The sequence below is a fragment of the Pinus tabuliformis genome, chromosome X, assembly GCF_031772625.1.
Source record: "Pinus tabuliformis cultivar Carrire ecotype Pingquan chromosome X, CPIR1, whole genome shotgun sequence".
Classification (NCBI taxonomy): Eukaryota; Viridiplantae; Streptophyta; class Pinopsida; order Pinales; family Pinaceae; genus Pinus; species Pinus tabuliformis.
The window spans coordinates 1,495,157,922-1,495,170,628 of NC_142308.1; the positions used below are offsets into that span (position 1 = coordinate 1,495,157,922).

Below are 12,707 nucleotides of genomic sequence, written 5' to 3' on the forward strand. Positions count from 1 at the left end.
AGAGCCGATGAAACAAGATTCATAATTGGAGCAATTTAGTTTGAAGTGACTAAGTGATCCTAAGGTTCAGGCAAAGAACACATCAATTAACTACCTTAACGTTCTCATCTATTTTTACATCCATACATCACCTGCAAGACAAACTAATGGTGCTAAGAACTCTTGCATCCAGTTCTTCCGATTCCTCATCAATCATACTCAGATTTCTTCCTCTTGTCATTCAATACCTTATGTAAGAACTCTTGCATCCAGTTCTTCCGATTCCTCATCAATCATACTCAGATTTCTTCCTCTTGTCATTCAATACCTTATGTAGACGATGTTGCATTAACAAATCTCACAACTTGAAGTTCCATAATTCAAAGTTATTTTAACCATTAAACTAATTCTCTCCACAAGCTCTCTCTCTATATATATTACAATCAAGCTTACAACCATAACAAATTCTTAAACTAGATAAATATATCTAATTTGGCATCACCATAACGTTTGTTACATGGACTTCCACCTATTATACAAACTACCAAATATTTACTTGAATAATTCTAACATTTATCAGATATAGAATGAAAACAGATACAACGCTAGTTCCTTTTCTTGGCATGAAATTTGACGAGAATTATTGAAAACAGAACATTAAAGCAATGAGTCTCATGATTATTTCATTTCCATATAAGTTCGTAGACTATCCTCCATTTACCAAAAAAATCACAGTGGAGAAGCAAACCCTTGAGTTTTTCCTGTTAATTTGAGCATGTGTTACTAATTTGCGATTTATTTTACCAAGCAGACCACAAATATTCAAGAGATAGGAAAACTCCTTCAAAGCTTTAATAAGCATTTGAACATCTGGCGTTACTAATTTGCGATTTATTTTACCAAGCAGACCACAAATATTCAAGATATAGGAAAACTCTTTCAAAGCTTTAATAAGCATTTGAACATCTGGCAACTCCTCTAGCTCTTTACACTAGCAGATGTTCTGCACTCAAGTTTTGCAAGACCACAAAGATCTATTGTTTTCTTGAATGAAGAAAACCATTCAAATTCAGGCATTAATGCTCTCGACAATTCTTCAACCTCCATCCGTCCGTCACAATCACTAGCAGATGTTCTACACTCAAGTTTTGCAAGACCAAAGAGATTATTGTTTTCTTGAATGAAGAAAACCATTCTAATTCAGTAACATTAATGCTTTTGACCATTCTTCAACCTCTATCCATCTGTCACAATCGCTAATGTTGAAATGTTTAAGGTGAGACCAAACACTTTCAGGAAAGGATAATTTATTTAATCCTGACCTCTTCAGCTCTAAGAGTTTTGAATCCATGCATGGAAGAGTACTTCAATCTGAACCCACTCAGATCTGCTAACGCCTAGCTTCTTCCTTTGACCTTGTCCACACTGGCAAATGGCACTTTATCTAGCAAACGATATAAATTTAAAGATTGCTTGAGCCTGAGACAACCACTGGTATATTATCTATTCTTCTATAATGTGTTATCGGTATTGTCCACTATTTTGATTGTCCAATCAAAGGTGTTGTCTAATAAGGCCACAATTTTGCTGTAACGCCAAATTTCTCACTGGATTTCAGTGAGAAAGTTTTAAAGAAATCAAACTGTGGGGTGTTTAAATAGTTTTTTTTATGGTGGAAATGGATTCAGCACTATCAAGAACCCCTGAACACCCAAAATCCTGAAGCTTGACAGCTATAACTTGTAATTTCAATAATTTCCACTAGATTTTCTCAAATGCCAAAATTTTTATTATTTTCCAAGGGAAAAAATGGCATATTTAGAGAACACGTCCAACCGTGGTTGGTAAATATTTGAAATTGAAACAATCAAAGTGAAAATTCCTTTAAACTAGTTAGATCACTAAGCAAAAACGGGCAGCATTTCCAACAAATTCAAGGAGGCAGCTTTCTCAAAGTCAAGGACTTGGACTTGGAGTTCCAAAAAATTCAAGGAGGCAGCTTTCTCAAAGTCAAGGACTTGGACTTGGAGTTCCAAAAAATTCAAGGACGCAGCTTTCTCAAAGTCAAGGAATTGGAATTGGAGTTCCAAAAATTTCAAAGAGGAAGCTTTCTCTCAAAGTCAAGGACTTGGAGTTCCAAAAAATTCAAAGAGGCAGCTTTCTCAAAGTCAGGGACTTGGACTTCGAGCTCCAAAAAATTCAAGGAAGCAGCTTTCTCAAAGTCAAGGACTTGGACTTCGAGAAGTTAATATGCTGCAGGTTTGTTATGTTTCCAAAAGAACTTAGCAATGGCATCATGCTTATTTGGAGTCTAAAGTTTCTCAAAGCGTAGAGATGAAAGATTTCTTTTAGCCATATTAAGATGTAAACTTGCTATGTGAAGGCAAGAGCAATCAACTCCCTCAGCAATAGATATGCCTGCAATACAATCTTAAACGCTAAATGACTATTTACAAATTCCTAATGTTGAGAGTTGCCTGCAATATATTCTAAATGTTTATTATTATACACGGCTACTAATACTTCTTACCTTCGAGTTTAAAAACATTTTACTAGTGAATATAAATTCTTAATTAAAAATACACAATTTCTTTCCAATTGAAAAATCTCATTTTCACTTTTCCACGATGTTGTTTCCAATATGCTTCTCCAGCCAACAACTTCAAAAAACTCAAACTCTTTATGCAAAATATCGAAAACTTTATCCAAAGAGGTCTGAACTATCTAACCATCTCACTACATGCAGCTAAATTATCATTTAAAAACTGTCACAAACAAGGTTGACTAATTTGCAGAGTTCAAGAATATACAAATCTGAAATTAATGAACCCAACGTAATGTTTAGAGCTTCATACATTTTACAAATGAATGGTGGAACACATATCCAAAAGTTGCCAGTTTGACAAAACATACACCACCAAGGTTTTTCTCCTGCAAAACTTTGCCCATCTCTGATGTAATCCTACGGAATTTTTATTGTTGACCTCTGCAAGACACTTGCTTTGAATTCATTCCCAGTCACATCCATCCCATATGTTTATGGCCTTGTCCTTTGTCTTCTCCTATGCAGAAACATACAACGTCTAAAAGTATACATTAATCCTATCTTTTTGAGCAAATAAAAGCTGTTAAGTTATATTATCTTTAAAGCAAAAAAAAAAACAATTGAGATTCCAAATTGCCATAAAGTTCCCACCATAATCAGATCAAAGGACTGAAGGGCAGATTTCATCATATCCCCTATTTATGGTCATCCAGTAATAGAAAAAAACATGTCTTTTGCATATTTACATGTTTGACATTAACTGTTTTAACAATAGAGATTTTGAGCTACATTAAAGTGTCTAACCGTACTGTACAATCTGTTCAAACTATGAAACAAAATGAACTCGTGAAAAAGATATATCTATACAAAGCTAAGGCTGAAGCATACTACCAAAATGACAGAGAGCAAAAATCCATTGTTACATAGACCCATTCTGAATTCTGATCACATGGATGCCTTTTCTTTTACCCCTTCTCCTGGCTAGATATAACAAGCTCGTTACACCTAGGGCTTCAAAAGCAGCAAGCCCCTAAAAATCCATACCATCGAGGAGGAAGTCATAAAGCGAAGAATATATATTTCTCCCCCTTTATTCGTAATTTGTAAGTTATTTTTCACATCAATATTGTTCAGATTACATTTATCAGCAATATCATCTTGTAATGTCCTAGGGTAATTTTTCTTCCTATGTTTCTTATTCCATCTAGGGTTTCCATTAGAAATTCAATGGATGTTCATGCATTCACACAATAACAGGCATCACTTCATAAAATACAATTTATTCAATGCAATAGTAATCCAGTCAAAAGTAATGTGATATTACTCAATTCCACAATGCACAGAATTGATTGTTCAATAACAAACTCTGCTCAACCAATACTTTACAATACTATCGTCCAAATAAATCATAAGTTACTAGCTTAATTGGATTCCACTACAGCCTACACAACCTGGGCTAATTTGCTTAATTCATTGTCTCGAGTACTGTAGCTTGGAATTACTTCTGTGGCAAGTCCGCATATGTATTCTTTCTTCACCGAACTCTCAGGAAAGATTCTACCGAATTTTACACTCAGCAATACACGAGCTGCTTCAGAAATGTGGTCGAGCTGCCACAGAGATTGACCAATTGCCTCGAATGTGCCTCGAGCAGCCTTACATTAGTTCGGCCCGAACTATCTTCAGAAAGTCACCCACGCTGCCTCGGGAGGTAGCCACATTGCTTCAGCTTGGCCACTGGACAAGGACCGAACAAGCCCCAAGGGAATAGCACCAGTCCTGCCTCAGCCGCACTGTCTCAAAGAGTTCATCCTCTCGAAGATAGACGAATTACCTCATCTTGGCCTCAAGACAAGGACCGAACAGCCCCCAAGGGAAGAGCACCAGTCCTGCCTCAGTACGCAGTGTCTCAGAGTTCGTCCAATGCTGCCTCTCGTAGATAGCCGAATTACCTCAGCTTGGCCTCACGACAAGGACCGAACAGCCTCAGAATAAGGCACCAAACTCGGGCCGAAATGCCTCAGGGAAACCGAAGTGTCACGGAGCTGCTCAATACAAATGCCAGGAAACCCCCTCCCCGCAATTCTACCACAGAAGACCCGTCTGGCACAGAGGAGAAAGCACCAAAAATAGTCCTAAATAGTCCAACAGATTTGAGAGTTCTAATTAGGGGAAGGCATGGTATATATTGGAATTGGGTTTTAAGAATTTCAAATTTTTAATTTATTTTAATATTTGTCAAATAATTTAGAAATATTTTTTATTTAATAAATAATTTCTAAATAATATAAAAATATGTAAATAATTTGTATTTTTGTAGTTTGTTTCTTAATTTATAAAACGTAACCAGCCATATAAGCTATTAAGAAATTATTTATCAAAAATTGCTTGGGCACTTCAGCTCCACAGCCACTGAATGCACATCCACACCACACCCAGGGGGCATATGCAGATTTATGTGGTTACGCTAATAAAATCCAAAAAAGTCTTTCAAATGACCATTTTTTAAGTGTCGATGGCCATATTGATGCATCATAGTAGCGGATTCAATAGAATAGAGACATATTTCAAACTACATAATAGTAACGGTTAGTTTGAAATACACATGTATTTCAACTATGATAGCAATCGCTAACATGAAAAAGACACTTATTTCACCTGTCATTATGAGCGTGTCGTCATTCTGGTTTAGTAGGGATATATATTTATTATTTTGCTTTTAATTGGTTATACAATAGAAGCAAAATAATCATTTTTCACAAGGGATTTATTATTTACGTTAAAACTTAACAATATTAAAATTTTATTACTGAAATTCTAATATATTAAAATTGAATACTAAAATTGTAATATTAGATTGTAATATTAGATTTTAATATTAGGATTTATTAGAATTAAATTAATATTAAAATATTTATGAATAATATTAAATTATGTTGATTGAGTTTATTTCTAAAAGTAAATTGTCATATAAATGAAGGAAAATGATGTATTTGGTGAATATCAATCACATTTATTAATATGGTTGTGCTAGTATTTGATTTGCCACTAAACTTTGATGTTTCAAGATAGATAGATTCCGAACATAAGATAAAAGGGAGTTTACTAACTAGGGTGGAATCTTTCACCACTGAAATTAGTAGAGGAAACCGGTCTTAAAACCCTCAGAGCCACAGCTCAAGAAAACAAATGAAACTGATCCAAATCAACGATGCTAATTTGATTTCAACTCTCCTTTATTTATAGTTTTCTCCATGGGCTTCCACATGTGAAGGGTTGTGTGTATGCAACTCCTAATTTTGGACTCTCTGGCCTCAGCCGACCCAATATTTACACAATGTTGCCCCAACATTAGAAAAATTGGGTTTTACCCCCTTTATCAAGACTACAGCCTACAAGATTGAATAAGCTATTTCGTCCTCCCTCAACCAATCAATTGGGACAGAACATTACACATCTAAACATGTCTTTCATAGGTTTGAATATAAATCTCTTCCAAAAGTATCCATGACTTTCGACCACACCTCATCCACGTTCACAACAAATATTACACATTCTTTCTCCTTTTCATAAGGACTGCCCTAGCTAATTTTATTTATGATTTACATGAGGGTGGGAAGTGTTGTGTATTTTGCAGCGATCGGTATTTCCAATAGCCCAAATCAACTATTACATAAAATAGTGCATTAGTACTTGGAGATATTGTAATGTCCGTAGGGGACTTTTGCACTTAAGGTTTTATTTTTTGATGACTGGGTTTTGCAATAAATCAGAAAGTACAACAACAGAGCACATTCATCCATTCACATAACGGTAGGTATTCTTCTCGGTAATGCACAAATAATATAAAAGATTTCCAACACAATATGATTCTTCAACCAACCACATTAAGTTACGCTGACCCCCCAATGAACAGTAGATTTATTCAACCAATATTCTACCAGTATAGTTCTGATTGCAATGTCAATATTCAATAGACAAACATTCACACTAACATGATCCAATAATTTGTTACTATACCAATTAACAAAATTATTGTCTAATTGTGCTGCCTCCAATAGCCCAAATCAATTATTACATAAAATAGTGCATAAGTACTTGGAGATATTGTAATGTCCGTTGGGGACTTTTGCACTTACGGTTTTATTTTTTGACTAGGGTTTTGCAATAAACCAGAAAGTACAACAACAGAGCACATTTATCCATTCATATAACGGTAGATATCCTTCTGGGTAATGCACATAATAAAAAAGATTTTCAACACCAATATGATTCTTCAACCAACCGCATTAAGTTAGGCTGACCCCCCAATGAACAGTAGATTTATTCCACCAATATTCTACCAGTATAGTTCTGATTGCAATGTCAATATTCAATAGACAAACATTCCAACTGTAATTCACACTAACATGATCCAATACTTTGTTCCTATACCAATTAACAACCTATTGTCTAATTGCGCTGCCTCCAATAGCCCAAATCAATTATTACATAAAATAGTGCATAAGTACTTGGAGATATTGTAATGTCCTAGGGGACTTTTGCACATACGGTTTTTTTTACTAGGGTTTTTCAATAAATCAGAAAGTACAACAACTGAGCACATTCAACCATTCATATAACGGTAGGTATCCTTCTAAGTAATGCACAAATAATATAAAATATTTTCAACACCAATATGATTCTTCAACCAACCACAGGCTGACCGCCCAATGAACAGTAGATTTATTCAACCAATAATCTATCAGTATAGTTCTGATTGCAATGTCAATATTCAATAGACAAACATTCCAACTGTAATTCACACTAGCATGATCCAATACTTTGTTACTATACCAATTAACTTATTGTCTAATTGTGCTGCCTCCAAACTCGTTTGCTACTAAAGGTGGGGCTTGTGGCAAACCCACCCTTGACCAATTTCCCCTGTCGTGGAGTAGCGCCTCAACCTCTGGCTGCGCTGGCTTACTATTGTAAAGCGGCTGACCAGCAGAGTTGTTGAGATGCCTTGTTTGCCCAATCTGAGCATGTACAAGTTCCTATTTTTCAAGCCCCATGTGAACAAGGATTAGAATCTCGTTGCTTCAGAGAAATGTTAATTCGATAGATCGTTGCCTTCAACAGTCTCCAGACTGAATTAGGGGTGATGTCGCTGCCATAAACCCTCAGGAAAGAGAACCAGCCTCCAAATCACACCGTGAAAATTTGAGATACCTCTGCTATCTCTGGTACAATTAATTGTGTTTAAATTCCTTGATGTCCACCTCGGTGTGACTCGGGAGGGTTTCAGTTATGAGATTTTGTGCCTTATATGTGCCTCCACCACCACAGATACAAAAATGCTGTGCTGAAATCCTTGACGTCAACTTCAAGGGATGTACCCCCACTACCCTAGAAACCACTCGCTATCGGCTTCAGGTGAATTCGAAAGGGTTTCCTCAAGAATAGACTTTCGCGGTTGTTGAAACAGAGCCTGTTGACCAATAAACTAATCACAAAACTTCTTCCTTGCTAGTTAGAACAGACCCGAGTTGCTCCAAGCGATTATGCTGTAACAAAACAAAGAGAAAACTAGCCAGAACAGTCCAAGAGATTATGTTGTAACAAAACAAAGAGAAAACTAGCCAGAACAGACCCGAGTTGTTCCAAGAAATTACGTTGTAACAAAAAAATCAAAGAGAAAAGTACCCGAGTTGTTCCAAGAAATTACGTTGTAACAAAAAAATCAAAGAGAAAAGTAGCTAGGGTGGGATCACCTCCACCGAAATTAGTCCAGAGAAAAAGGGTCTTAAAACTCTTAGAGTCGCAGCTAAAAAAGAAACAGAGATATTCCAATCCAAATTGATCATCAAAAAATGAATCTATTTCTTTCTTATTTAGAGTAGAGATTTCTCATGGGGTCTTTTTTCCTTAATTTAATGTGAGGGGTTACAAGTGTAGTCCCCAATTCTGGCTTTTTGCCCAGCTACTCCAAAATTTACCCAATATTGCTCCCAAAATATTGGATAATATTGAATAATGAATTGCCCTTTATCAATGACTATGACTATAGCATATGTGATTGGATAAGCTACTTCATCCTCCCTTGAGCAATTAATCAATAGGGAACATTACAAATACCAGGGGCAACCCATCACTAGCATGTAAAAACTTCTAGTTACTTATTCAAATTACTACTAAAAAAGAGGCTGGCAGAAGGCATGAAACTAAAAAAAGGCTGGCAGAAGACATGCAACCAAAAACCCCTTGAGGATGTTCTGTATTGATACCAGTTAACTAGTAAATGGAAGATTCCGATTCCTGATATGGTAAGCAATGAGCTCCTTATTGTAAGATTTAACTGAAATTAAACTACCAGAACCAAAGATATCCCTCACTGTGAAATTAATGCAACCAGAAGCAAGGATATCCCTCACTCTAAAATTAACGCACGCAGCAGCTCACCATGTTCCACGTCATCTAAACTTCTGAAAGCCTAACAAGATTGGATGACTTCTGAACATCGTTATGCCTTCATCAAGGCTATACATTCACTGATGCACTCGAGTCAAATCCTTGTAAAATTTGCCATTTAATAATATTAAAACGCTGGCAGCTGCATATTCTCTTACTTGGGTCAAACAAAACAGCACACTGATACTAATCTGATCTCTTAAAGTTAAGCTTAGTAATCTGATCTCTTACAGTTAAGCGTATTCTCTTACTTTGGTCAAATAAAACAGCACACTGATATAGTAATCTGATATCTTGGAGTTAAAGAATTATTTTAAGTGCCATCCCTCATCCCCACCAAATCACATAATACCCACAACCTTCCCGCAGCCCCCTCCCTCCGCCCTTCCCGCAGTGCCATCCCTCATCCCCACCAAATCACATAATAACCACAACCTTCCCGCAGCACCACCCCCCCCCTTCCCGCAGTGCCATCCCTCATGCCCACCAAATCACATAATACCCACAACCTTCTCGCCCCACTTCCCCCGCTGTCTTGTTGTGACAAAATTATTGGATTTCCAAAATCTTCTAGTTTTCGATCATTTAATGGCTCATAACCTTTTTTCTCCGCTCATTACAGAACTTTTATCTTTGGAAATGGGTATTTAACTAAAACACTGAACATGCGTTCTCCATAAAGAAGAGTTGTTCTGTACCCTAGGATGAAGGAGACCACTGAGAGTGTGCTTTTGTGTTTTTGAATTACTATCGGAGTTGCTCTATACCCTGGGATGGAGAAGATCCCCGAGTATCTATTTTTGACTTGTGTTTTTTATTTTGTATTACTACATGTAGAGAACAATTAGTTTTGCATAGCTCCAGGATGTATTAAAAAGTGAAGGATATATTACCTGTGTTAAACTTTGATTTTTTTAAAGCCTTAGCAGGATCAACCAAGGAGTGCCAAGAAAAATCGATACCTCTGAGTGCCCAATAGATCTGGAATAATATGGCTCCATACGCATAAAATATCCATCTATCATTTCTTAATAGATCTGGGTTAATAAGGAACAAGAGCTATTAAGGAAATGCAGTTAGAAAATACCAGACGAACAGACGCTGCTGCAAGAGATTCTTTAATTGAAGAGTCATGTTTTCCCAAATCCGCATAACCAAAGGCGAAGGTATTCTTGTTGTCTTGGACCCGGTGGTTTTGAACAGCCTAAGCGATCATAAACCACCGAGGACCAGACGACAAAAACGCGTTCGCTTCCTCCCCTCCAGATCAAGAGGCAGCATCACGATAAATAATAAGAACAAACCAAAAAAGAACACTGATCATCTTCTTTTAAGTGCTGATCCTGATTAGGGTTAGAGTAGGTCGAGCTCATCTTCACGCCATTTCGAATCGACATCTGAAATATAGAGAAAATACCCACATGAACAGCGGCCGCTGCTCCTCAAATAAGTTTCCCCTCCTGCGATTTCGGCTTCTCAAAACAGACGGGCATTCTATGCAAACGAGAGAGAAATGCTCCTCTCGTGCGAGGCCAGATGGTTTGTTGTTAACCCTATGCTTCCTCTATTTAACTCCACTTCAACCACCACCAGGGCGTGAAAGTGCAAGCCCTATTATGGATATATATACATGCAGAGTAGATTGAAGGTCTTTTCTCGTCCTGGGCAGATGGTTTCATGGTAAGGTGCTTTTCTATCGTCTTGGGCATATGGTTTCATGGTAAAGAAAACATAGCTCCTCTATGCCGTGTTCTAGAAATTCTAGAGGCATCATTCATATGCATGTAGTGTAGGAGGATATAAGCAATATGAAAACAAGTCCCATCACTAACTCTGGTTTCTGGAGTTTTGGTGTTTGGAATCGATTTGTAGTTGTTTCACGCGTGTTCTACTTCATATATATATATATATTATGTATAGTGGAAAGAGTTAGGTTTTAAGAAGAAGAAAAAATGGAGAAATGTTAGTTATAGTTGTTCACTATTTTGGTTATAGTTTTTCCAACTTTAGATTTATCAAGCACAAAGAGAGATCTAGTCTCTGACATTGCAAACATTTCCTCAAGTTTTGCACTAAAAAAGAGGTTTGTGCCTTAAGATATTTGATCACTTTCGGCACTTGATAGATCCAAAGTTGAGAAGGATCTAGGTTGGTTGTCATCGAGAGTTCGAGATATTTTGAAAGATAAATCTAATAATCAAAATGATGCATTTAAATGTGTATCATATTAATGAAAATACAATTCACGCTTATCTTTCATTCTTGGTGCAATCCAACAATGGCATTAGATCAAGTGTTGTTCAAAAACCAATCAGATATATCTTTCTAAACTTATCCTAAAACCCTCACACATGTTTCTCTACATTGAACCCAATTCTATGTTCGGCATTACACTAAAAGTGTTACTTGGCCCCATATTCTTTGTATCATATGAGGATGTGTACCCTTTGTCTGTGTCCTACCTCATATGTGTGTCTGTGTTGCTCACCCCATAAGTTCCTCCAGACCCTTTGATTATTTTGGGATTCAAGCACTCGTGAATGCCCACAAAGGACCTCTATCAAGCATTGGTTAGCGTGGCATGAGTTATGGAAGAAGGATTGACTGATTTACCATATCAATCTTTGAACATTTAATGATACCTGTAATACACAAATATGCACTCACTAGGGAGAAAAACAATGCATGGGAGAAGTCGGAATCATATTTGATTCGAACAAAAATGGGGAGTTATGCTAAGGTCAAACATTTGTGCATTTCTGACCAATAGTTTCTTACACGTGTTCAGTGGTTGCATGTCTTTGTCACAATTTGTAAGAAATATGCCATGGATGATGCTTCAATCCCCTCCTCTACAATCCTTCTCCCATTATTCATCAACATTCATATATGTTGGATCCTTAATACAAGAAAAGAGAAATTCCAAGAATCAGGTTTTATAAAGACTCCAATAAAACTAAAGGGGGAACAAAGGTGAAGTGTACCCAAACACTAGTTGAGGCTCCATATGTGCCACCAAAACCAAAGAAGATAAGAAATCTTCACTTGATCATTGATTTTTTTTATGGAATGACTTAGGTTGAACTTGCAAAGAGAGCCGATGAAACAAGATTCATAATTGGAGCAATTTAGTTTGAGCTTGATGATATCATAAACACATAGCATAGCCAACACATTGCCCATGTTGTGTCCAATTATGGTTAAGTTAAACTCTTCTCTGCAAAGAGTGGGAGGAAGCGATTCACTGCTCTACAAAAGGCTATGATAACATTTCAACCCAATAATCAAGAGGAAGGGTAACTTACAAATAGCTGCTTTTGTAAGTTTACTAATTAAATTGCTTTGTAAATGGGTGCATTTTAAATAGAAGTTGAGACCTTCATCAAGCTGGCCACATGGAGGATTAATATTTTTTATCTTCATCCTTGTGAACATTGTCAAAACATTTTCATCTTCTCACTTTATATATGAAAGGGGAGAATTATATAAGTGATTTGCAATGAGGCTTTTATTGTTGAAGCCCTATCAATCAAGCATGTACAAGGGAGCCTAAGCCACAACCATAATCAAAGCCTCAAGCTTGGGCTAGATTCAAATTTGTAGCCAGAGGCAAAGTTAAGAAATAATTCAGTTTATGGTCTTCCTAAAAACACCATTTAGTAGAACATTTACAGCTCCTGCTAGACAATAGTTTGCAGTCACCTTCAAATTACCATTTGTGAGCACTTAT

General features: G+C 36.6%; 1 long non-coding RNA gene across 1 annotated transcript; it reads right to left on the reverse strand.

The window, feature by feature from the left end:
* Positions 1-2,720: 2,720 nt before the first annotated feature.
* LOC149145692 (uncharacterized) lies at positions 2,721-10,702 on the reverse strand. Its single transcript, XR_016263989.1, has 2 exons — positions 10,065-10,702; positions 2,721-3,062 (listed from the first exon to the last, which is right to left on the reverse strand). It is a non-coding gene; the product is annotated as an uncharacterized LOC149145692 (long non-coding RNA).
* Positions 10,703-12,707: the final 2,005 nt, after the last annotated feature.